Source organism: Nyctibius grandis, chromosome 11 (assembly GCF_013368605.1).
Source record: "Nyctibius grandis isolate bNycGra1 chromosome 11, bNycGra1.pri, whole genome shotgun sequence".
Taxonomy (NCBI): Eukaryota; Metazoa; Chordata; class Aves; order Nyctibiiformes; family Nyctibiidae; genus Nyctibius; species Nyctibius grandis.
In genome coordinates this window covers 10,082,985-10,107,894 of record NC_090668.1, presented here as the reverse complement: position 1 = coordinate 10,107,894, position 24,910 = coordinate 10,082,985, and the positions used below count along the sequence as shown (strand labels likewise).

The 24,910-nt window shown below is 37.0% G+C and overlaps 1 protein-coding gene across 7 annotated transcripts in view; it reads right to left on the bottom strand.

The window, feature by feature from the left end:
- OTUD7A (OTU deubiquitinase 7A) overlaps positions 1–24,910 on the bottom strand; it is a 124,389-nt gene that overhangs the window by 64,179 nt on the left and 35,300 nt on the right. For 5 of the 7 annotated variants that reach the window (XM_068410104.1, XM_068410110.1, XM_068410106.1 and 2 more), the window contains exons 2-3: positions 14,287–14,359; positions 13,567–13,672 (exon numbers count right to left, since the gene is read on the bottom strand). The gene's annotated coding sequence lies outside the window, so the exon portion shown is untranslated. Of the gene's footprint in view, positions 1–13,566; positions 13,673–14,286; positions 14,360–14,853; positions 14,983–24,910 lie in introns of all 7 variants that reach the window. The other 2 variants (XM_068410107.1, XM_068410109.1) reach the window with 2 other exon arrangements.

Here is a 24,910-nt window from a genome sequence, read left to right as displayed (position 1 = left end):
CTTTGCAAAGATTTAATTTAGCTCAAGCAATGTATGAAGGAAAAGATGTCTCTAATAATAAGGAAGCAGTAATCTTTAAGAAGCAATAACAAGATCACCTGAAGGAAGAGGTTTTTATCTTAAAGGTGGCCACTACCAGTATGTAGGTCCTCTTAAAAAAGAAATTATTATTCTAGTTATAGAAAGTGGGTCTGCCATGTCCTGCAGATGTCAGCGTTGAAAACTGTGGGGGAAAGGTACAAAATCTGACACGGTATCTGTCTATAGCTCATCTACAAAAGATCTATGACTGGCTAATGTTTCATATTCTTGCAGACACCTTTGACAGTTATGTTATTCCGCAGAGTAAAGCAGCGCTTCAGTAATCTAACTTTTTAATGACCAGTTCTTGAGCACAGTCTGAAGTGCTAGCACAGATTTTCTTTCTGTACTGAACCTTCATCACTTGAAATCTCTTTGTAACCACTGCATGAGAAACATCTATCGCTTTATCTGTTTCTTAAGTCTCTATAGTCCATCACTAATGAAGGAAAAGATTTCTCGTCTAGCTAGAAAAATTTACCCTGACTAGTGGTTCTTCCACGTGAGAAATGGAACACATTTCTCCCCTCCTTGGTTTACGCTAGTTTGACTCAGAAAATGTGTGCAGTGGATTGAGCCAACAGGGATATGAAGGCAGAAGCTTAAAGGACATCAAAAATGTTAGCATAATGAGCTTTGTATAAACAGTCTTATGGACACAATTCTCCAAGCATCCTTTATCTTCTTGTACACAGAGATTAGAGGAGGCTCAAATGCTTATCTGTATGTCAAGTGCATGGTCAACACATTAAGAGTTCAGTATAGTCTCTTACAATGGAGTCTTCAGCATATTCATGCCCTGAGGTAGACAATTCAGCTGCTATTTTAAACCCAAGGCTTGACTGTCTGCTACCCCTCACTTTGCATTGTTCCTCACATCAAGGCAATCACATAATGGTGATTTTTTTCATGTTCCCCCTAAAAATACTGATCCCACTGACTGGTTCATCCCACAGCTTCAGTGACAGACTGATGGGAAGTTCCTTCTCTTAGAAGTACCCTAAAAATAATGGCAGAACTGAACTTCTGAGATTCAGATTACACACAAAAAGCAAGTCCTTTTAAGTCCTTAGATGCATATAACGTAGAAAGAATAGCAAGTTACTAGCTTGCCAGGCATTCATATAATGTGCTGGAATTCAACAGTAAGCATATCAGCTCAGTGTATACGGCAGCTAACTAAGCTACAGCAGGAAAGAGCTCACCCAGCCACATTATGTAGCAAAAGAGAACCGGTAATTTTCCCCAACCCTGTGACTCCCATTCTCATTTCTGTGAAACGTGAAGTTCCTCAGTTACCGCATTTAGTTTGGAAAACTAAACTAAGATGAACAGAAGGCTTAATTCTTTTTCCTACTAAAAACTATGCTTTAATGTAATTTCCAAGATTTTTAGAACAACTAGAGATACAAAGGAGAAAATAAAGATATGAGACATGAAATCTGGAATGATTCATTTCACAACATGCTGAAGATGCATAATGTAGGTATAACAACTGTGTGTTTCACTTAAGTACATAAGTAATTGACTGTCTGTGAAAAACCCATTACGAAAACTGAAAACCATGCATCAGATAAATCTAAAGAGAAAGCACTCCTCCTCCCATTTGAACAGTATGAAACAATGATCACAGATGCAGTATTAAAAGCCATTAAAAACCATTCAATAGCTTTGCTAGTGACTGAACAGTCACAGCTTGTCATGTTGCTGATCAGAACCTGAATCTTGAACTCTTCCTCAGCTCAGGGTGTCAAGCTGTAGGAAAGTCATGCATCACATTTTATACTGAGAAAGAATTGAAATATGACTATAATCAATTATAATGGATACTAACCTGTTTTAAGTACTCAGAAGATACTCATTCCTACAGTCACTACAGCAGGACTAAAGCACAATTCTTGTAAATCATGTTCAATTGCTGGAATCTTTGCTTATGTTAAAAATCTGCAAGTTAGTATCAGGGTTAGGGAAAAACATCATGCATTTTTCAATTATGGGTTATTTCTAAAGCTTTCTGCCAGGGCAGGGGAGGACAGGAAGGTGTAACCGCATTATTTTCAATGCCCACTCAACAGATCACTTTTCATGGTGGAAAGGGAAAAATATGGCAAGTTGTGTTCAACTATCTAAGCAGAAAAGTACCAACTCTGAATTAACTCCTGAGAGACATCAAACTGCAGTTGAAAAGATCTCTCTTTTGAGTCCTAGGAAAAGAAATAACAGATATCTGCACCAAGTGAAAAGCAATGTCAAAGGAACACCTTGCAATAGGCTGAACACCTGAGGTTTGGCCTACATGAAAGATTTCTATTGAAATATGAAGTGTTTTTTAAAGAGGAGGGGGGATTTCTCTGTGACCAACAATCACATGCAGTTACAGTTCCACTGGATAAAAATTGTGCCTGACTGTATAAATTAATTTGTTTGGAGGACTTCTGTAATTGACAAAATCAAATCAGGGTTGACCTGTTATTCTATGACTCTATGACTTACAAATCGGTAGCTACAGAAGGTGGATTTGCAATGCTATCTCTGACAGCAAGCCTCTAAGCCTCTGAGGATGTTAGCAGTATTAGTCCAGTTCATATGAGGAGCATACGTTAATTTATATGCTGCTGTGATATATCCATATAGAAATGATTAGAGAAGACAAGACATATGCTGAACATATTTTTCAAAACTTGTCAGAGACCTTTCACACTGCAATTAGAGATATCCTGAAGAACAGTAGGAATAGGTGAAAACAATTTTCTTCAGTGAAATAACAAAACAGGGAGCTTGGTCATTCGTGCCTTTGTCCTGGCTTATTAAAGATTTTTTTTATTTTATTTTTTGTCAAGTGACAACATAAAACATGCAGATCTTTTTTAAAAATAAAGGCAAAAGTAGTACTGTACTATTATAATTCCCTGCAGTTTCCTTGGAATCAGTTTCTTTTTTTGTGTTGCAACTCCTTTTCGGACTTATGCTTATACATATTAGCAAACTATAAATTTCACTTCATTTTCAAGCAAAATGTCTAGTGACATGTCTAGTGTCTAGCGTGAAATTATCTAGTATTAAGAATGGATGTTCATTGAAACTTAAAGAAAATATAAGATGCCCTAAGCAGCAAGAAAATCTCTCTTACATTTAGTCAAATCAATTTGGTAACATTCTGTAAATTTTCTCTCATCACAAATAAGCTATAGCTCCCTCTACAGTCATAAAAGCTGATAATCTCTTTGCATTTATAATTTTTCCTGAAATTCAGGCAATATTAAAAAAATAATAACAATTAACATGAAATACTCAGGCTCAACAAGGAGAACTGGAAGCTGATGAATCAAAGGAAGTTTATAAGGAAACATGAAGAAGAATTGTACACAAAAAAGGCATTAGCAATAACACATTCAAAATTTGATGTTAAAATAGTGCAGCCTGATTTTTGAGAGCTTTTGAACATTTCTGACCAACTTCAGCAGGATTAATAGATATTCAACATCTCTAAGAAGCAGACCATTAGTTCTAATTGCCACTGTCGTCATCATCTATTATTACATTCAATGAAAGCAGGACACAGTTGGAGTTAAATACCACTGTGCGAAACAAAATTTAGAAAGCCAAAAGAAAAAAAGAAAATTGCTATTGATTGCAAAATAAGCCTGGGGGTGGGAGAATAAAACCCTCTACCACACTGAATATTAATGTCTGCAGGCAACAGCTAAAGAAAATAATAACAGTGCCTGTTTTTTTTAACTTACATACCAAACTCACATATGAAAACAGCGCCTGTGAACTAAATGAAGAACAATCTCTTCTGAAACAAACTGCTCATCATAGACTAGACAGAAAAAAGAGGAGAAAATACAAAAGAATTTGTATTCTCCTTGAGCCTTAGTCAACAAACATGATGGCAACATCACTCTAAGGAATTAGAACATTTTTGTAGAGCTTACTGCAAGCTTCAGCACATAAATATCTTTCAGTTCAATCTACTGCAGAAGGAATTATTTATTTTTTTTAAACATCCCAAACACATGGTTTTCAGAAATACCTGTATTTTTGTCGGCTTTTTATAATAAAAAAGCCCTGTAGACAGATTCAAAAAAAAAAAAATTTCCTTGAAGCTATCCAAAGTGACATTCTCTTTCACACATTTAATTTTCTTGTCTTTATTTTAAAGATACATTGATCAAACAACTCTGCTTTGCTGCTGATCTGAATCTAAATGCATAGGAAAGCTGATTGGGAGTTGTTGCTGATTATTTTTAGAAACAATATATCATCACTTTGGACAATACACACTGCCAATTTATTAGAAGTTTTTCAAAGAAGCATGGCAGAAAATTGCTCTTCCTGACTAGCAGGTCTGCTTATTAGCCAGAAAAACAAGGAGGAAAGAAAGAATCCCATTATTCTTGCTTCAAAATAAAAAGATGTGGAGGTAGAGCAGGAATGATTTCAATGACGATCTATAATTTCAGTTAGGTGTTATATGAAATACAAATGGCTGGTGGGGGGGTGGGAATAGAGAAAACCTAGTATTTGATGCGGGGAGTTGGTCCCACAACAACAGATCAGTAGTGTTTGGTAAGACAGATGCTCCACAAACAGGCAAGACTATAGACCACATAAAAGGGGTAAAAAAAAAAAAAAAAAAAGATTTTGCTTGAAACTGTGTTCTTACATCACCTGCAAAAAAGTAACTAAATGAGCTGATCAAAACGGTGGCTTAAGGAGTGACCAACCACAGTGCGATAAGCAGAGAAACAGGGTTACTGTCGTTTTCCTGTTTAGTTTTGCAGAAACCTATTTGAAAAATTATGGTTTTATTGTTTATGTCAGTCACTTTCTACTAAATCAGTCAGCTTGCCAGACAGTGAATATGTGCACTATTCGCTCAACTGAGTCAGCTTTTCTCTTATTTACAAATGTTTTGGAAAAACCTCTTGCTTTTCAGTTTGCTGAACCAGTCAATTAACCAGCAGTATTCTCCATTTCATGACAGACAGATCTTGGAGATGCAGCCTGTAGACACTGAAAAGCAAACTATCTATGGGGAGTTCATAATACTTTAAAATGTAAAAAGGTACAACTTTATCTAGTTGATAATAATTTGTTTTTTCAAGCACTAGCATCAAAGTGGTGGTGTCAGGAAAAGAAGGCGGTCACTACCATCAACTAGTCAAACATTTAAACTTGGATCTGAACTAAACTCACGCCACCAGTATTTGTGTTTCAATTAATACAGAAATTGATCTGGTTATGTGCAACATAATAGATGCAACTCAAACTACACAGTAGCTACTATTTTCTTATGTATAACATCAATGTTTTCTATAATGATGATCTTTAAAGACTAGAGGATTTAACTAAAAGGAAGCAAAACCCACCACTTTCACAAATAGATTTCATCCTAAAGAGATTTAGCTGCAAAGACCTTCTCAGGCAACTTCAAACAGTCGTGAACCTGACCTGTGACTTTTTACACAGCTTATGTGACTAAATGTCTAGCCCACATACACAAATCCACATCTGCTTGATTAAATTAGACTGTCAGCCTTCTAAAGTAAAGTCATAGCCAAAAGGCCTAAAATTATGTAAACAACCTCCAGCAGGAGGTTGAAAATCTGACTATTTTCTCTATAATTCAAATGATAGAATTAAAAGCTCTGAGTAGCATGCCCTCAAACAGGGAGACATTCAGATAATTTATATTATAATTGCCATTGCTACTCACAGATAAGCAGTACATTTTCCCATAATACTTTACCTCTCGAAAGTCAGGCACTTTATAGAATGTCACCTCAGCTGGTGCCACCGCTGAAAGCCAACCTTGGAAGACTTCCTGTCCTATCAGTCTTTTTCCAAACCACTACAAGAATATACTAAGTGACAGATTTCCTCACATTGTTCTCTGTTCTTTCCATGAACTCATCTATCCATTAAACACTACTGAGATGAAGACACATGCTTCTGTGGAAGCAAAGACTTCAGTGAGGGCCTTTTTTTCCATATGGAGACAAAAAGTTAAGGACTAGCATAGCTTAAGTGTATTAAGTTTCTTACTGGAGTAGCCTGGCTGAGGAAGGAATCTGAACTGCTAGAATTATATCACTTTGCTTTCCTAACACGGAAAAGAAGTAATGAAGTAATGTTCGTAATGAAAGGATTGCAGATCAATAGACTCACCTTGCCTTGGCTAAACGCAGGACAAATGCAGAGCATGTATTGCTCTGAAGAGTGCTAGTGGTGTAAGGAAGAGCAGGGAGGAACAGCAGTTGCTTTTCTTCTCCCGCACCTGTATTTCAAATAGTCTGAAAAAATACTGAAACCTTTTTCAGCTATCTTGCTTACTGTACGTAGAGGCGTAAAGATTAAATTTGGGGTTTAGTTTTTATAGCACTTTTGCTCTCACTTTTAGGCTTGGCAACTTTCTCCTGGACATGACTAAGCTGACGATAATATCAAATAGCACAACATACACTATTTACTCTGAAGAGAAATAGTGAAGAGTGAAGAGAAGTACTTAAGTTTTATACATCATTTGCAATTTGCTGCACTGCTTCAGTGAAGAAAAAATATCCAGTACTCTTGCACAAGGACACTAGGCCATAAAAAAAGAAAACCAGCATTTTGATTGTGAATGCTAGGAATAAAGTTCATTATAAGAGCACACCAGAAGCTACACTAACAAGCATAAGCATGATAAGCAACACACAGTCTTGTGGCCTTCTGGATTTACAAATAGCTCCAACAATTTTCAGAAACAGGAGGCAGCTCTCAATGCTGCAGCTGCCAGTCTCTTCAGTTCTGTCTGGACCCATCTACCTACCTTTAGTTAATAACAACACACAAATACCAGCATGCTTTGAGCTTAGTTAAGTTAGTTAAGTTTCATAGTTAACATCTATGAATTAAAAGAATCAATAAATCAATTCCACATGTAGAAAACTCCTTTGGAAAATCCTGTCAGCTTTGCAGGAAATTGTTCTGTGAGCAGCAGAAAGAAGGAAGCTTTGTCTTCTTTCGATTTCTGTCTTTTAATACCCTAAAATTCTGCAGCCACCAGCACATCCCAGAGTTAGTCCAGAACCATGTATGCACTAGACTGTCCAGACAACTGCTATCAAACAGTGTAGAATACAGTAAGATTCTAGTTTCAGTCTCTCTTCTCCACCAGCCACAGACTTTGACAAATTTTGTAAGAATTTTATTAACTCTGACAATTCTAACTATTTTTCTAATTGAACAATGGTTTCAGGGGAACTGACAAGAATGATACACACATGGATGGGCGTAAGTCTCATTAGAGAGACTGTTAGAAATGCAGGCTAAAAATGCATTCCCCTTTTCATGTCACCTGGTATCAGTTCAAGACTGCTTGCCTGTGAGTTTGCTAGCATTACATTATCCAGTGATGTCCACTTTCAAATCTTCATTTCCAGCTCAGTATAACCCTGACTTGTAGATCCCCATGGCAGAGTTGAAGGTTTACCCATTTAATCAGTCTTTCTTCTTACCAAGAGATGGACAAAACACAGTGCAAGGATTTCAGAACCCCTAGTTTGTGGCCAGAGAAGTCAATCTGCAAATGGAGAGCTGAAGTTCTCCCTGAATAGTTAACAGATGTAGACAGGCTCTACTAACACGCTCTAGTTGCGCTTTGGAGCCTCCATTAACTATTTGTGGAATCTAGGTTCTTAATTCCAGGAAGATGGTTAAAGTCACATCATGTAAATACTCTGTTATATATAATGCTTAAAAATTGCAATCACTTTTTCAACATGTTGGATGAATTCAGACATTACAAGAAATGGTAGTGTAGTATTTAAATATCTGTACCAACACTTAAATACCCAATATACATATATTAGTGTTTCCTTATACCACAGGACAGGGATATACCTTTTTTTTTCCTGTGCAGCAGAAGTTATTTTATCGCTTTTCTTTCTTTGAAGAAGATGTTATACCTATTTACCAGTAACTGCAAGAGAGATTCGAGATTTCATCTCACTGGTTCAAGAACAGTCATCTACTTTGTTATTTTTACTGCTCTGATAAGTGTTTCCACCCTCAGCAACTTACAGAATATGCCTGTTTCACAAGAAGCATTGCAGATAAGTGAGAGAGTATTCAAGAACACATAAGCACCCCTTGGTATTTTTAAGGTCCTGTCATTTGCTACTACAAAAGCTGTTCTTGATAACCAGGGGTAGTCATTAGTAAGGTTTCACCAAGTAAGAGATGAAGAGACAGCTGGCTTCCTCTTGAGTGGCATCACCCTTTGGTGATGCTTTAATCGTCACAAGAATCAGAAGTGTATTTAACAAATAGTCTCGTTCCATCACAGTATTGAGCAATTCAGCAGATGCTTTCAGAATCAATGAAAAAAATTTACTGAAATAATTTCTTTGTATGTATTAAAATCTCTGTTAACAACAATCACTGAAAAGAGTGCAAATCTTTCTTAATTTCTGCATAACAGGAAAGATCATTCCCTCACAAAATAAAATACCTCACCATAAAAATTTATGCAATTACTTATGCAACTTCTCAACCAAGATATTTTAATAAGACATCCTTTTAATCCCTGCCTGTTTAATAAGACAAATAAGACATTTGTTAGTTTTACACCACCAGTGCACAATTCATTTTTATGTTACAGAAACAATAAATAACTTAAGAACACAAATGGAACAGCCAAATTCTATAGCCTCCAGTGAAACAATATATGGAACATAATTACATGCAGTACACATTTTGCAAAGGATGTTGACTCAGTTCAAAGTTTAGCAAAATGTGACCAGGAAATAAGTGCCTGGAACTTAACCACAGTGTGTGTCTGACCCTTTTCAGTCCTAAAACCTACTATTTGCCAAACGTCATTTCAAGTTATAAGAGTGTTAAAGATCCTCTACTCCTCTATACAGAATTAACTGCTCCATGAAGAGATTTTTTAGAATCTTACTGGTCTAATTTACACTGAAACTTGCTTTAGTTACTCAAAAGGATTCTATTCTCTCTGGATAAAGTTTCCAAAGACTTTTAACTTCCATGTGAAACCAACAGTGTCAGCTTTTCATGGAATCATAGAATCATTTTGCTTGGAAAAGATCTTTAAGATCATCAAGTCCAACCGTTTACCTAGCACTGCCAAGTCCACCACTAAACCATGTCCCCAAGCACCACATCTACACATTTTTTCAATACCTCCAGGGATGGTGACTCAACACTTCCCTGGGCAGCCTGTTCCAATGCTTGAAATTCATGCTTGAAATATATGGAGGTAATTCAAGAAGAAATGTGAGAGGAGATGATTTACTTGGAAAGGAGTTACTCCCTGTCTTCTGTATCAACTTATCAACTGGCTCCTTCTTCTTTTAGCTATACAAACAGTACCAACTTACCCATCCATGTGCTCTCTGTCTTTACATACATTAATAAAACTGAGAGATCAGGTATGGATGGTTTTTGTCTAATTTTACTGAAATTCTTTTTGTCTTTGCAAGAGGGGTAATTCAAAACTACATTACTTTACTTATAAGCATGTGAATCTGAATGAACTTAGGCTGGGCTATAGTTTGGTTCTGCAACGCTAGAAGTTTATTACAGAGCTCATGCAGCATTTTGAATAGATGACATTTATTTTGAACTGTCCTGATTTTAAAGGTTTAATACATTAGAAAGTTGGAGTTTCTAAACACCTTATCTAAAATAGTAGTACTCTGAGAGAGACAAAGATCATATTTTCATCATGTAGCCACTGTCTACGAGCTTAGTCTGTAGAGACTACACTAATACACACATATTATTAATAAAAACAATGAAATAGAAATTCTCATGGACATCATGCTAAGCAACTACAAAAGGAGTGTTTAAGTACTATAAGTCTTTATACTACATGAAATGTTTAAACTGTATCCTTCTACTGCTCTATCTTGATTATTTTCATGTTGTAACATATTAAAGGCCTTCTTAGATTAAGATGGGTTTCTTTAGAATGACAGACTCTTGCTCTAAACTGAACCAGTATTTTTCTTCAAAATACATCCTGATGATTGGACTATCCAGTGAGAACACATTATTTTTTTAACTTATACATTTAATTATTTTCATTCAGGTCTAGAACTACCTACCTTGGAAAAACACCACTTTACTGCGAAAAAGGAGTCAAGACAAACTAAAATTTCCTGGAATTCCATAAGGACCTACCTTGGACAGAACTGACTACGACATGAATTTTTGTTTGGATGTGCTGGCCTGAAAAGCTGTGTGAAGTTACTGCCTTACAGACATGGCTTCTTTCAGTGGCAAAAAACACGATTTATACAGCTTGTACAAAGAGGATGAATCTCATTTCTCACTACGGAATAGGGCTTAGATATATTTTACCCTACTTCTGGTAATTAGCAAAATACTTTGATTTCATGAGGCTAAGTAAATAATCTAGTTCACAGTGATAAAATAAGTAACGAAACCTGTAAAGGCATATACCAGAGGTAAAGAGCATGAACTAGAATGTTTATGTTTTCTACATTCGAAAAAGCAAAGCTACATGTTTGCACTGATAGTATGTACCTCATACAATAACAATATTGTTGTTACTATGCAGCAAAATTGTGTCATAATAGACCGTTACTAAAATAACCAATCCAGCTAGCAATTAAATCTCAAAGTGACAGAGCATTGCCTGTAATTAAAACACACTTGTACTTCTACCCACGTGAGGCAGAGCAGCCCAAGTATCCTAATACAGCAGTTAGTCTTTATTAACTGTATCTTAATGAGGATTCCTAAGACAAATTCAATATTGAAATTCAAATAAGACTACAATCAGATGGTACATAGTCTTAAATTAGCCTAAAATTAACAGTAACAGTCAAATGATGAATTCAAGAGTAAGCTGCCTGTAGTGACAGGTAATGGGTCCCAGTTATTTGCAAAACCAAGTGCCACTACTCTATAATAAGCCAACCTACTTTCGTAAAAATACTATCACAGCAAAAGCCAAGATGACACTTAAATATAATGGAATAACATTTCTGTCTTATCACTCTGACTACAAGTTATTCTAACTGCATCAGAAAATTAAAAGTGAGATTTGTTTTCTATTGATGACCACCTCCTCATTACCGGAAAGTTCTGGGACATTGCTTACATCCCAAAGAAGGCAGTTTCCTAAAAACTTGTAAGCAGTAGTTTGTTATGCTATGGGTGATACCACCACCAGCCCTGCAGGAGACAGCAGATGTCTGATGCAGATGTGTAAAACAAACTAGAAGTTATCAGAATTCTTTGCAGAGGATGAGCCCAGAGCAGGCATTGGGGGTGAGGGCGAGAGAAACTCGGGCTTATTTACAGCCCAGAAAACCCCCTTCAAAGTAGACATTAAGCTTTGTAGGAACTGAAGGGCTTACACAGCACATACTACAGCTTCAAGACAGCAACACAATAGCATCCGCGACTTTAAGCTTTAGCCACCTAAGCCAGGGTTTTCTTTTCCAAGTCACACATCAGGGAACACACAGAGAAATAACTTCTCTAAAGTTCATAAAAGGAATACTCAAGAAGGATCTATCTTTGCAACAAACGACTAAATGCTTGGAAGTGAATTTTGCCAACAAAAGACTTTTAGATTGGCAATGTAAGGTGGAATAATAAATCATTTCATTTCCTTCTTTTTCTTCAGATCTGCAGGTTCCCTGGTCTACTCTGATTTCCTACTCTTCTAGTCCCTGAAAAGCGAAAACTAACAAAATTATACTATAGAATTAGATACTTCAAATGCATAGATGAGACATCAGATAGATGTGGTTTAGATTAGATACATAACAGCTAATAGCATATAGAGTGCTAACCAATATTACCTGAAATCAAGGTTAGAGAAGGTAAACCACATGAGCCATGAAATGTTATGACTCCTGAGAACCAAGTTTAAGATTTTTTTCAGTTAAATTAGGTATAAAATGTGGAAAGATTAGAGTCTAACTTGTCTTATGCATGCACTGCTTATCTCTATTTGACCACTATCACTAGCAAGAGACTGGAATTGGCTGCAGTCACTGCCCCAAATAAAATAATCACTTTTAAAAGATTAAAGAAGTCATTAATGTGGATTGACTTTGCCCCAGCAGAACACAGCAATGCAATCTGTTCAGTACTGGTGATCTGGCAAGGACAAATAAAATTAGTCTGAAACCCGAGTAGAAAGACAGGGACTTGCGGATGCCGAGTGCAGTGTCCAAACTCACAAGGACTTTTGGGATGACAATGGTTCCAATATACAACACTTGGATACAGCTTTTTCTCCATGATTGAATGGGATACTTATAAAACCCTCAGCAAGAATCCCAAAGGTTTTACTAATATAATTCTTAATCCTCTACAGCTTAAATAAATACAGTTTCCACAGAGGAGGGTGGAGTTCTGAAAAAATTTATGCATCAGCTAGAGAGAGAACTGATGAGCTCAGCAACAGCGCAGAAGCCTGAAGATAGTTTGGTACGTCAAGTCCCACTTCTGAAAGTGCTTTATTCTAGCAAAAAAAAAAAGTACACGGATTTAAAGTTTGAACACTGCATAGCCTCGAGGCCATGGTTCCCTCAATGGTATACACAGCCAAAGGTGGTAGAAGAATTTTCTGACCATAACTCCCTGTAGGTCAAATTTAGTAAATGCAAGAATGTAGAATTTTCATTCAGTTCTCCTGTGCATAAGCATTATAATACAGTCTTCAATTGTATCCTCATTCTGGTATTTTCATTCAAGATCCCTGCTTTTAAACATTTTGCAGAATCGACAGGGCTCACGACAGCAGTTTTTTCAAATGTTCAGTTGAACACGGCCATGCAAGTGTGGCCCCAGGAATTTGACTTACTGTAACATTTTGAACCTCTTCAAGGGAGGTTCAGGATTTTTTTTTCTTTGCTTCCATGCTCATCTGTTCAGTACATACATGTCTCACAAAACATTACTGAGCTTAGTTAAGAAAATGCCTGTAAGGTGTGCAATTACTATACCATTTTAAAAGTGTAGCCAAGGAAGACAGATCTGTTTAAAAAGCATTATTAATTCTGAGTCCCTGCACTTAGTACAATTTCAAAGGGTATTTAGCAACTCAAAACTGAAAATCTAGTTCCCGTGTACTTAATTTTCAGCATAATGTTCAAGACAGACCATGTGGTGTCAAATCAAGAATACAGACCACAGTTTCTCATACTTTTCTCATGTACATGGTAGAAATTAATTATTTTCAGCTCCATTTAGTTTGCTGCTTTGATTTATTGAAGGTCCCCTCAAGCAGTTCTGTGGACCTAATATGGCAGGGGAAGAAAAAGCAGTAGGGAAGAAGTTCTCAATCCAGCACTGCTGCCAAGGAAGTGTTATGCATAACATACTTACAGAGAAGAAGAAACATTTGTGTGAAAAGTTTGTTTTAAGTGATGTATTTAGCATCACTGAGAAATTCTGTAGCAGAAGCAGAGACAAAATCCAACTCACCATGGTAGGTTCTACTTGCAAAAATCTCCCTTCCCTCCTGCATGCCCTATCTCATTTTGGTGAAGCAAATGAGGCAGGCATCCACACCTGTAAACCCACTTTCTCCCTAGAAAAAAAGGACAGAGAAGTCAGTAAGTAAATGGCAATTTACAGCAGCTGATAACCAACTAAGCACCACTTTTTTAGCAAATGTATTGTTCAGTTCACTATCTTTACCAAGGTTATTACTATGGGGATTTTCCATTTAAGTCTCACAATGGATTGTACCATGTTATTACAGAATGAAGTGTTAAGAAATATAAAAGCAAGGAACAAAGCCCAAAACAGAGCTTCTGCAGTGACAGATCAACTGCTGCAGCAGTTTAACATGTCAATGATATGGATGGTTTTAGGAACTTTTTTTAGCATCCAAGCCTTAGGAAACACAGATAAAGATTCATTTAATGAGTAACACTGCATCATCCATCAGCTCTATGTTGCCACAGGCAATAGGCATGCTGTTAGCTTGTTAATAATTTTAGTTGGTTTCTTTGGTTGGCTATGCCCAATTGTTGCCAACCAAAAACCAAATTAAATTCTTGTTTTCTTTGCAAGGCCCTTATGCTCAGCATTTCAAAACAACTAAATGACAGATGCTAATTTGGGGGGTGGAGAGGATGTTTATAGCTGCTTACAGGAACAAGGTAGGTAGGCCCCTGTTTCTGTTTTTAATATGTTTACCTATTTAGGAAGGCAAGAGTCAACTGTCCAGCTGATTTTACTTCTGATTTTGAAGCTCTGCAGTATCATGTGCCTGTGAGAATGGAGAGAAGACCAGCACATGTTTTACTCCAAAAGTGACACTGGTCTGCATCCATTTATCATTCCTACTACACACCCTGACCCTGGAATCTTAGTCTGCAGCACTATTATGGAGAAAGAATTTCTCCCTTTCTTCCAGCTTTGACCATTCCCAAGACTGTTGTGTAAGCACTTCAGTATCTCATTGTTGAGATCACAATAGCTTTTCCATCAAGATCTTCAGCCAGAGCCCAATCCCATTCAGATTAAACAAAGGAAACATTCATTATCAGAGACAGAAAGGAAGCTTTCTGGAGGGAAACATTGACTGACCACTGGCACACATTAACCTAGACATAAATATTCTAAAAGGTAACTTGATAAACCCAAACAGTATGCCTTAAGATTGAGATTGCTTTGCCATTGCAGAGGTATGTACATCAGATGACAGCTTTTTAGGAGTGCAGCCCCCTTACTGTTTGGTTCAGAGAAACAAAGGCAATATACCTCAAAAGCCAGTTGAGAGGGCTGGTTTTCCACCAGTTTGACTGTACATTCCATGTCATCGACAGAACTCAGTAAATTATTCCAGCTGATCCAGTATATTTAGTCCCTTTCTACTCATGAAACATTCATCTGCAGATTGACGTTTATTGATTTTGTAAAAAAAAAAAAAAAAAAGTCATATTATTTAAAAACAAACAAACCAAGCAACGACAAAGCATTGCAGACTGATCTAAAAGAATCCTCAGCATTAATTAAATTAACCATGAAGTATAGACCCAAGTGGTTTAAAGAGCTACATGATGATGTTTTGTTTCTTGACTGGATATCTGAGCATGTTGTAGTTTATCTAGTTTTTTATCTGTTTTACCTCTTAAGAGAGCAACAATGATCAGCACATACTCTTCTTTTAAAGCCTGTTTACTGATACTCTGCCCAAATATCATTCTTTCTGACCGTGACTAAAGTCTGCTTCTCTGTTAGCCTACCTACCATTAATCAAGGTCTTAAAACATTGATAGTGTTTAAGACATTATCAATAAATGTCTTAAACATAATATCTTGTAAAGTTTTTATGGCTATTACACTTTCTTCTCTATATGCAATTTGCTTTTTCTTAACAAATTCATATATATATTTATATTTACTTGTATATTTCTGTAAGCAAATCCACATATTTATTAAATATATTTGTTTTAGAAAAAGGAAGACTAACAATCTTTTCTATTTTCCTTTTCCACTCTCTCAGCTATATTTTTCCTAGTATATGTTGTCACACAAATTTATTTCAATGTAACACACCTTCACTGGTCATTTTTAAAGATGTAAGATGCTGCTTGCTTTTCAGGTTCGGTTGAATTTTCACCTGGTTAACTTGTGTCAGCCACCTAGAACACTAAGTTCACTCTTCTGTGAAATTCCACTGAAATGGGAAAATCGCTACAGTAACCTGACCAGAAAGAACTAAATATCCTCCATATTGATACACAGAGTATTTGTTGGTGGTCACAAAAATAACATATTTAGTGTGTGGAAAATGAACATGCAACTCGATGCAATCAGGAACTTATATGTACATTTTTACAGATGTCTACTGAAGTCCATAGGCAAAAGTATACTTACATTTTTGACTACAGATATCGTACCTTTGATTCCCAACATTATAAGAAACAAGCCAAAATGCCTAATTAAGATAGGTTTTTAAGAGATTGTCCAGATACTTTTTTCAATCTTGCAGAGGTCTTTATTTCAGACTTCTAGACTGAAAACATTACCCAAACTTCACTTCAATTTCCCTGTAGTGTTTATATTGTTATGTCCAGATTGTACAAGTACACATAATTATGCTAAAATTCTCATAGCCAAAGAACGGTGCTCAAGATCTTTGAGTTCGTTTGATTCCTTTCCACCAGCAACATTTCATTCACAACACACATTACACAAATCATTGAGAACAAGTGGTGCATCAGTAATGCTGTTGGTGGAAACAAAAAGAGAGCCCAAGCCTGTTGTGCTGTTCTGATGCCCTCACATCCTGCTGAACCGCTTGATACTCACAAAACTCAATAAACACTTCTAGAAACAGCACACACGGAAGAACTACTCAGAGCATCACTGTCCATCGAAGTGCCCATTTGTTTCTCTGAAATGCCATTAAAAACAGCTGGTTTAATTGCAGAAGTTCAAAAATAGCCAGAACAAAGCTCTCTCTAGACAGCAAAAATGTGAAGTAAAAAAAGGAATACATAAGAGACTGCAGAGAAAAGTATCTCCTGGTTACTTTGCCTCCTGCTAAAACCACCCCTGGACACTTGCATGCATCCATTGGATAATAAAACAGAGGTTAGGAGAATGAGAGGAAGTATATCGGTCTCATCTTAATTGGGTGAAATTCATGCAACAGCACAAGCAATGGATGAGGAGACACAAAATTTGTCTTTCAATGTAGAGGCCATAGCAAAAGCCATAGTTATCTATGATTGTGAACTACAGATTTAAATGAAATTGTAATTGCCAATACAAGCAATTAATTTGACCTCAGTATTCAATTCTATATTCAGTTATTTGATGAGTCTGGCAAAATGATTCATACATAACGAAAGAAAAATAAGTGACACTAGATTCAAACTGGAACAGTCACAAGGAAGTTTTTATGGAAAGAACATCAGACATTTCCAGTAAGTTCCTATAAAGGTAACTAATGCTTTCAAAATTCAATCTGTCTTTTGTTTACAGCATAACTAAAATGTGACAATTTCTCACTAACGATTCAGAAAGGTTTTGGTGTAGTAATACTTTGACATGATTACACTCTAATAAGTACTGTATGTTCTCACATTTGATTATGTGATACATATTATCAATATATTGATTATATTACTGTTTAAGCTCAGATTTGTAATTCTATCTCTGAAAATAAAATACACACACTTCCAGTCATGCAGATTATGGTTATATGTGTTTTTTCATTAACCCAAAGAAACATACATACTGAAGAATTCCAACTTCAAAATGCAAACAAAGACCTTTGTGAACAATTTTATTCCGATCAGTTCCATCATGAAAGGCTGTAATGGGACACTACAGGTATACTGGAAGTGCCCATGTTTGAGGTTTATGGCAGACCTCAGATTTTGTCATGATTAGGTACTAAAGTAGTTTTTGCAAAAGTTACTGTATTTGAACACTGACAGAAACAGTATCACCAAGATTTTGGAAAGTTTTCTATATGTTCCCTTTGGCTCTCAGTAGCATGTGTCACTTTGAGGCAGCAGTCTTTTTGTCCAAACCTCTAATTTAAGACATGATAAACCTCCTGGTTATGTTTATTGCTGCTGACTTTCAGCATCTGTAGTAACAGCATGAAGTCATGGAAAACTCAGTAATGGTTTGAGTGGTCAAAAGCTAAAGACACCTTTTTACAATGGAAAATTCTCTTTTTAATCAAAGACCTTATATACAACACATACTTCTTTATCACATAAAGCAGAGACACTTTTCCAGACCCATGTTAGAAAGCTACCAAATCTAAACTCTCAAGTTTATCAGTTATCTACATTCATCTTCTGAAATAAAATAGCTAAAATCTGAATTGAACAAACAATGGATGTCATCCCCAACATCCACATATCTGCTTTACACTACTTTCCCAGCAAAACTACTCTGTACTGACTCAAAGACAATGCTAAAACCTAATAGCTTTAAAAGGTGAATTCTTCTTCCTTCTCTGTGGCACTGGTTCGGGCTACTTGGTGCCATTTGCTCCTTTTCATTTGCTCTGATACTTGCCCAAGTGGTCTGTGGGCCACTTCGACTCGCTCAGCCAACAGAAAATAACCCTGCTACTTTTTCTTGTCTGGAAGAATTTTGTGCTGGATTGAATCAGCTCACAGAAGGGTCTGCAAAACCACCATAGCCAGTACAAAGTAGGCAACGCGAAGCAAGTGGGGTAAAGAATCTCTTTTCTTCAGTGCCAGTGACCTTTCAGATCAGCTCTCCTCTTTCGTAGCTCCACAGCTTCAGTGTACTGCAATGCAGCTAGTTACAGGTCGGCCCACTGCAATTGTACGGGGGGCAGAACTGAAGTCTGCTCCACAGAGCTGGCGTTCTGCTGGCCCGGGGGAGCAGACAGGTACCTTCTGATGTGGTGACTGTGAGAAAATCAGTCTTCGCCTTTAATTGCATAAAACTAAGCTGGTTTGGAGCTGAGGTGTGAGGGCTTTAGCTGCATGTTGTACACAGCTTGTGTTTCAAAGAAATTCCCAAATACATGTCTGCACATTTCTTAGCAATCTCACAAATAAAGATCTGTGGAAATAGCACCAGTCCCACCTGTCCTAGAAAACTGGGGCAACAAAAGTGGACTGGAATATCTTCCTTTTCTTCAATAGCCAAGGAACATTTTACTAAGAGTAAGAAAGACTAAATTACTTGACTGTCTAGCTACACTTCATCAAATTAATACAACTCTTCGGTGCTGTCAGAAATGCAGTCATCTACTCTCATCAAGTCTCTGTAAACAGGACTGAGAAATACAAGATCATAAAACTTATTTTTATCTCCCCAATGCTGTGAACACCTAGACTTTATTGTACATATTTATTTTTTTTAAAACACAATCAAATAAGTAGCTCTTTTTTTTTCTAGCCACTGAAAGCTCAAAATTCTCAATTAAATGGGTTCTAAGGGTTTTTTCCAAGTTAAAAATGGCATGGGTCTAAGTTGAAATCCAGAAGTAGATTGTGACTACATAACTATCTATACACTTGCATTAAAACATCTTAAGAAACAGGAACCAGAGAAACTCTAATACTGGGAAAATACCTTGGAAAAAGGGTTACATTTTATAATTAAAGTGCCTAGCCTGATAAATTCATACCACTTCTGTTTAACTTTATGAAGAAAATTGGTTTTGTTTTGGTTTTTAAATACAAAGTTGTTTGATTTCACCGATTAGCTCAACAAAAGCTCATTCTGTAGCCTTACTTTCATTAAAGGAATAAGTTTCAGGGAATAAAAATGATGTCACGCTTCCACACATAAAAAACCCCTGAGATATGTAATTCAAATCTTAATTATTTTTCCTTATGTAAGCCAGTTATAAGACTTCCAAATTACTTTCTGAAAAATGCTTTTTTCCCCCCTTACAGTCAGAAAATTGAAACAAAAACCACATAAAATGATCAGGTAAAGATTATCTGTAAACTAAAATACAAATCTTGTAAAGAATATTTAGTATGGTGTGTCTTGGCACGTGAATTCACTTTTTTCTTGTAGACTCAAGAATTGTACTGTAGCCTAAATTACAAACATTAAATTCCAATTCTAAGGTTTTTTTTCTCTCTCACGTCACCATCAGTACTAACATAAAATATTAAAGTACAATTTTCTTTGTGAATAATATAAAGTCAGCAAGTGCATCGATGTAGGTTTCAAAATAATTATCATTTGGCTTAACATATGAAAAGGTTACTTTTAAAATCATGTTTTCATTTATTTTGTCCTGAATTTAGAAGAGTTTAAACCCATACAAATCTACTCCCATGATTAGTTTTACTGACACAATTAGACTGTTCACATGAAAGCAAACACCTAGTCACCAACATGACGGTGTGTTTCCGAGATCTTTTGGAACACACAGGAAGAAATCTCAACTTCAGTGAGGTCAGAGAAGGTTTTCCATGAACTTCACACTTACAAATATCCTTTAAATACTGTGAACTCTGTTACTAAGCAAACAAAAATTTCAGGGGACGATCAATTAATATGTCTCACCTTTAAACAATGCTAAGAGTAACTGACTTTTACCTGTGGATTCTCATTTTTTTTGTGGTTTGAAAACTTTTATCATTTCCCATGAGCCTTTCAGACTTTGGTACAAGACGACAGATCTTGAACTAGTGCTTAATCGCTAGTTATTTTCACTAATGAAAGTTTCTAATCACAACTCTTTTCCTATTGTACTCCATTATGGGCAAAGTTATGCCTTTTACTAATCTAAAAGTATGTCCTTCATTCATTCCTAGGTGGTAAAAGATGAATGACTTATTTGAAATGTATCTTCTTAATTTCTGATGATTTCTAATTAACTTAACTGCAATGAATTTCTGAGAAAAAACTATTCCTACATTTTATACACATGCAAAAACCCACAATAGTAACTGAACAAAGCCACATTAAGAACTTTCTCTGAAAACTACCAGCAAAGTAATTTACAAGCATACAGACACTTCAATGCAGGATTACATTAGGAAAACCTGTTGCTAGAGAGCTGTGCAAACTTTAGCAGATAAATGGAGTGCATTGTAATTGCAAACTGAGCTACCCTCTTCTACAAGAATGTAAGATGCAAGCAATACAAGGTACTCTTTTGCACTCCACACCAACCATCCAGTTTGCTGACTTGGCAGGAAAAACACAGCCATAGTTTTACCGTTCAAGACTTCTTTACAACACTTCAACTTCATAGGGACAGCTTCACCTTTACAAATAATAAATGCAATTTCACTTTTAAATGAATCATAATTTATTAACTAGAAAACACATCTACAGATACAAAACCTGACAAGCTCCAATGCACGCTAATGAAGAGTAGTACTATACCATATTTCAGAGTATCTGTTCACGTGTGATAGGACCTTCCTGGTCACTACTGGATGAGAAAATGTAAGGCAAAACTAGAGCATGCAGTACATACTGATGCCTGAAGACTCACAGCATAAACCACAGTCTCCTATTGATTTTAGCTTCATCTCATGAGATCTATTTTCCTCTAAATCCTACTTCACCAAATAAAGCCATTTTCCAGTTGTCACTCGTCTGATAACACACACACACACACAAAAGATTGACTTGGAGGTTAGTGAGAGCTTCCTGTAAAAACTGGGAACCTGTTACTGCTTTATATAATCATGGAAGCATTGTTTCTCCTCAATCAGCTGCTCGGAACTGAGGATTGAGAGAGGAGAAAGGCAGACTATGGCCTGCCTCATCAGCACTGTATGGCTGAGCCACGGCAATCTCAGCGGACTGCATTCAGAGCGCTCCTCGGCCTGCCGCCCATCTGTGCTTCTTGCCCGCAGCTTCTCCAGGCCGAGGGGTGGGTGGGAAAAAGAATGGAAAGCATCAAAACCACTGAAACTCGCAGAAGTCTGTACTTTGCTATGTGATTACTTCTGCATCGTGGAATGCCAGCAGAGCAAATGTGACCTCTGTACAAGAGACGATGATTCAGGAAACAGAAAAATGACTAGGGGAAATTCTCTGTGTGATTTAATGCGGTGGAGGAGGGAGAATACATTTTGAACCATAGACAATAACACTTCTATCAGTCAAAATATATATCCATAGCACAGATGTCAAAGAAGGTTTTCCAAAAAATAATTACTCAAAATCTCTTGTTAAAGGAAGAAGAAAAAAGAATTAAACCATGTTTCTTGTTTTTCAGAGATGCTCTAAGTGGAAAACATGATGATTATACGATGAGCTGTCGCTCAGCTACAACCCACTCAGTTCTATTACTGCTCACTACAGCTGCTTTACCATTCAGTCAGCTCAGTTACCTTGTATATTCATTACATGCAGAAATTCTCAAATGTCCCTTATCACACAGGGCAATCCTTGCCCTCGGAGTCCAAACTGATTTGATCTTTTTGCTTTATTGGAATTTAGGACTGAATTGTGAAAAAGAGTAGGAACCCTCTTTCCATATCATTTGAATTCCTGCACCACACACGCTTTTCTCTGCCCTTCCTTTTGCTCTCTAGAAGACTGAGGTTATATGGTACAGTGCACCATTTGCATATCAAAAGCAACAGCACTTTACACAAAAATGAAAAGCAGCCACTTTGCTGGTTTCAGCGACTAAGAGCTTAAGACATGAAAAGAATTTCCTTCCTCTGAATCTGTAACTCCAAATTCAGGTGTTACTCAGTTCATCAAGACTGGTTCAGGTAAATATCTTAAAAATGAAGAAGCTCCCCCATTGCCGCTGTTACTGATACTTATTTGCCAAAGACAAGAGTTCATTTTCTTTCCAGACCCTTTCCTTCTGGAACAGTTAGAGACTTCACTGTCTTACCTGAAAGAACATAATTAAGAAAAACATTCAAACAAGTTCAAAGGTCATAAAGAAACAAACCTTGCCCTAAGTTTCTACATGGAGGTGCCTTTCCTGAAGCAAAATGTCCAACACTGGTGTTGAGAACACACACACAAGCTATTAGCTCAGAATAGCTAGCGCACTATGAATTCTAAGGTAGCTTGTGACCTTCATCAAGCTCCAAGAGACACAGCCTGGGTACTGTATTATTGCACCCCGTTTTGTTCAACAGGAGGCAGAAGTGATTCAAGCACAAGCTATATTACCTGCTAAAGTTCAACATGCCCCCAACCGTATCACACCTAACCTTAACACCCTCAATGCAGCAGATCAAGCTCCATTAACCTAAAACCAGCATCTACCCTCCAGGAAGCAGACAGGCAAATAAATACATAAAGACATTCATAGTTCTGTGTCTGGGAAAGACCCCTCCTGCACCTTAATATGGGTCTGTAGCCTAGTGCTTGGCATACTAATAGACAGGTGAAACTAAGGATACAAGCTATCGTATCCTTGTGAGGCACAATAACTGCCCATCTATACGTTGTTCCCCTACCCTTTTTACTGATGGTCACATATATCAGGTAGATGAGTGCATAAAGGTTTTAAAGGGGTAAGAAAGGGATGCAACCATCTCCCCCCTCCCCCATAACATGACTGTGATTTGTGACATCAATTTTAATGACTTGCCTGCCTAGAAACGTACCTGGCCACCCACACACCCTAGACAGAGTGAAGAGATGGGAACAACAGAATGAATGACTCAGAGAAATACCAGCTGTTTACTGCAGTGGTTCACTACTCCCAATACCAACAGTAGTGGGTGGTGGTTGAGCTGTCCTTGACCCTGCCAAATTCCTCTTCAGCTGCTTCCCACCATTGCAAATGTTGATGTGTTTCCAAGTCTTACCATGAATGCATTACTGATTTCATGAGGAAGATCTGTCTACTTCAGATGGTTTAAAAGCAAAATAGCTAGCAGACAATTCTTATGCTCAAAAGAACCACGCTATACTATGAGTACACTGGTCTACACATTTATTTGACTGGTACCAGCCAATCAAGCTAGTTTATCATTCATGAGCACCTAAAACCATCTTCATAGATATCTGATCTATTTCCCTATAAGTCTTCAGTTAGAGCAGATCATTTAAAGAAATTGCACTGGATCAGAAACAAGAACCAGGACTTAAAAATCAGTCACCCTCAGCAAACTTCTTTCCATTTTTCATCTATTTCTCACTTAATAAAGCACACAGTGCAATAGCATGCCCACTTAACATAAGAAAAAATGTTTATGAGTATATTGCTGTTTGCATAGGAATCCATCCATGTTAACCTATTTTCATTTAAAAATAAATTTTATCAAATTCTCAAACATATTTCTATGCTAATGCTCTGTGCCTCACATGAAGCCAACAGACATGCCACTACCATGCTTTTACAGAGAAGTAACAGGATAGCAGATCCATAGAAGACAGATCTCAAATGTGGAGTAACACTATTTCCACCATTCTCTGTAACCCTTATAGGATTACAGCTCATCTGGAACACTATATCCCTTCAGGTAATAAAAGGGAGAACCTGCTGAAAGTGTTAGATGGACTTAGCTGCTGAAGTCATACATCTTACATTGAATGAATAGCTCTCTTTAATGGTAGCCAAAGCAGACATTGAATTTCTTATCAACTATTTGGAGAAAACTACACCCACCTTTCTACGACTTGCTTTTGTGGGTTCTACATCTGTGCTGATTCTTCCAAGACACTGAAAAGCCTACATCCTACACACATGGAAAAAATTCAGGTGTTCAACAAGATCGCTTCCCCATAGTCTGACTGGACTTGTTTGGTTGGAAACAAGAGTGAGAAAAGTAGCCATGTTTCAGTACATGTAGGCCTACTCTCTGGCAGTCTACACCAAACACAAATGAAGGAACAGGATCTTTCTGTAAAACTTCATAAACTAGTAAGAGGTAAAAGGCACACAGAGCATAAACAGGTACCTACACCTGGCAATGACCAATGTGATCTAAGGTAGCTCAGCTAACCACTGACAGGTTCACAAGAATAGTTAAATTCAAACCAAGGCTGACTGCATATGCACACATTAGAAGTGAGCACTTTTCACAGCTCTATTTCTCATGCAGCATGGAGAAGAAACTTAAAATTCCCAATTCAAACAGCATATACAAACCTCTTCAAAAAGATCACAAGTCAGCTGTCAAAACTATCTTTTATGTCCTGCACCATCTTCAGTCCAATCCTGTCTTTCTGTCTGCCTGCCTGATGTATTCAGAGGTTGTTGCTGCTGGAGTCACTTCCTCTTGTCCGTCCTATTTAACTAATGTAATTCAACAGAATAAAATAAACTATTTCTGCAATAGCAGGAAGGCACATAGCGAACTGTGGAATACCAAATATACCAATTCACTTTATTCAGTAGATACAAATTTTGCCC